Source organism: Limanda limanda, chromosome 23, assembly GCF_963576545.1.
Source record: "Limanda limanda chromosome 23, fLimLim1.1, whole genome shotgun sequence".
Classification (NCBI taxonomy): Eukaryota; Metazoa; Chordata; class Actinopteri; order Pleuronectiformes; family Pleuronectidae; genus Limanda; species Limanda limanda.
In genome coordinates, this window is record NC_083658.1 from 2,874,492 (window position 1) to 2,877,526 (window position 3,035).

The following is a 3,035-nucleotide window of genomic DNA, read 5'->3' on the forward strand; positions in this document are numbered from 1 at the left end:
CAGACGGAGAGGTGGAGACGGTCTATGCTCGGAGGTCTGCGTCGCCCAGACCCCTCCTCATTCTCTAAGGCCCTTGGCCAAAGACATGAAGGACCCCTCCAAGGCTGTTTTGTTTGTGCCTGCTGCAATTACATCCCACAGCTGATGTACTGACTCTGGAGACAGGGAGGCAAGCAGCAGGGCGGCGGGGGTCTCCGGACCACCACACGTTTGGTCATGAGGATGAGGGTAAAAGCCTTTGCTGCGTTGGTTTATATGATTATACAACATACATGTTTTGCATCTGCTTCACAAAACATACTGAGGCGACATGAAACAGAAACTGGATCATTGTGATCATTCGGACCCTGAGATGATCACACACACGACCAATGCTGCTGCTGCTAATAAGCCGGCAGATAAGTTTGTAAATTCAGGCATAAAATATGAAAATTAGCTTCTTTTGTTGGAAAAAAGGCTTGTTTTAGTTATTTAAGGTGATATTTTCCACTTGAAGAACATGAGTGTAGTCTGGGATAAGACTGGTTCCTGTAACCATTAAGAACCAGCAGACACACAGGCAGGAAGCACATTATTATTCTAGTGCTTATATCACCAATCCAGCTGAGGCCTAATATTGCAGTTTCTCAGGTAATAAGATGAATATTTGAAGCCGGATTTTTCAAATACAAGGAAACATCTTTAATTCCAGGCTACAGAAAAAAAGTGGAGATCTTTAAAGATATGAAAATATAATAATTTTAAAGAAGATGTCAGGAAGTGTTGCAACGTCTGTAATGAAGTTATTTCTGTAATGAGCTGGCGCCCAGGAGACGCGGCAGCTGTCTGAGCAACAAGAGAACACCTTGAACTCAGGTGACATATTCCCACCTGTCACCTATCACACACCGCAGACACACACACACACAGACACACAACATTCCCAGGGAGCAGTGGGATGGAGCTGTGAAATGGGAAGGATTAGTCACTTTGTCAGGAGATGTACGAGGCGTCTCTGAGGTGGACGGCGAGCCACAGGGGGCAACTGTGAGAGAGGGAGGAAACCAGGGACCTGAGAGAGAGAAGACAGGACGTGGAGGAGACAAATGAGAGAGAGAGAAAATGAAGACGGAGAGAGGGGAAGTGCAGTTTGCACAGAGGCACAGAGAGGAGAGAGGGGAAGTTGTGGCGACTGATCATTTAGCCTCAGAATGCGATGACAGTGATGTGAGTGGGCTCCTCCCACGTTTGCATCGTCACGGCGACACAGACTCACGCACAGGGACGAGTGTGTGAAGCCAACTTGTCCATGTGTTGTGTTCTGTCTTTTCTTCCAGGGTAACGAAAGAGGCAGTGGCCCGGACCCTGGCCTTGTGTGTGTGTGTGTGTGTGTGTGTGTGTGTGTGTGGGGGGGGGGGTGTTGGTTCAGGCCTGAACAGGAGGTGTGGGATCCAGAAAGCTGGGGGTCCCATGTGAGAATGTGGCCGTCGTCAGCGATGCTGCGGCAGGCCTCGGCACCATCTGTGCTCCCAGCAGGACGCCCAGCGCGCTCCACGCCACCCAGACACATATGGACACACAAAGGTGCTCCCTCTCTCCCTCTCTCCCTCTCTCCCTCTCTCACACACACAAACACACACACACACACACACACACAGTCACTGGGAGCAGGAAGAAACACACTCGGGAGTGAGCAGTGAGATGATAGCGTCTCCTCGATGATGCTGACATGAGTGAGATGGCTTCAGAGAGCAAGAGGAGGTCGTATCCAGCTGGGTTCTCACACAAAAAACAAAAACCTCTTCTTTATTCTTTGGGTCAAATAAGAAGAGAAAAGATTTGAGAGAGTCAGAGTCTTATTCGATCATATGATAAGTTCTGGATATACAGTATCAGGGTTAGGGGTTGATTGAGATTCTTCCTCCAGATGAATCCCGTCCTCGTCTTCCTCCTGTTCAGCACAGACCTACATTTTCCTTTTCCACAGCCTCCCTCATGTCTTCCTCCTGGCGTCTGACCCCCCCCGCCCCCCCCCCCCCCTTGGCCCCCAACACCCCTCTGAAGCCGCACCTGCCTCATTTACTTTGTTGGTGAGCTACCTTCAGCTGCCCCACACCTCCTACTCCTTTACCTTCAGCCCCCTGGCCCTCTCGCTCCCTTCGGTCCCACACCTCCCCCCCCCCCCCCCCGAGTGGCCCCAGTCCCTGTGTCCATGGCCTCCAGCTGGCTGATGAGTTCATTAGGCCCAGAGCTCTGCCAAGGAGCGTGGCGCTGTTTGGGCCAAACCGGGAGGCCATCGGGGGGGCCCCTGGTGGCCATTGGGCGCAGGCCACGGCCATTGGAGGTGGGACAGAAAAGTCCCAGAATGTCCCACATGTCGATATTTGCACTCGGTGTCCATCGGTGTAATTCCGTACATTAGCAATCTGGTTTCGAAGTGTCTTTCTCTCAGTGGAACTTCAGTGGGAAGCGCGCGGGGGGGGATTGTGGTTTGAAGAGATCCACATAAACAATGAGGGAAACAGATTTCTAATAATCCCCACAGGTCGCAGTGACATCTGGCCTCACACTTGAGCGTTGGCTCAATTAATTCGGAAAACACAAAACAAAAAGCGCCGGGGGCAAAGATCTGGAGGACTTAACAAGCTGCTCTGTATGTGTCCATCAGTGTGTGTGTGTGTGTGTGTGTGTGTGTGTGTGTGGGTTGATTGTGGCATTTGATCAAGTCAACTGCATGTGAATTTAGTTCAAATTAGTCAAGGTAAGCAGTTGCTTCACAGAGAAATTACTGATAATTCTCTTCATCTAAGTCAGTGTAAAAATCTGCCGTTAAAACACCAGAGGAGTATTTCACCTGCAGCTTCATCTTGATTTCTTGTTCCCTCCACTCGCACCTTCTCCCTCCTCCTTCCTCCTGGTGGTGGGTCAGCTGGGGTCGGGGCCTCAGTGGCTGGGCTCAGGTGTAGCCTCAGCTGGCCTGGATGGGGGAGGGGAGGAGAGGAGAGGTGATGAAGAGGAAGAGGAAGAGGAGACCATGATAGTTCTATCCCACAGGC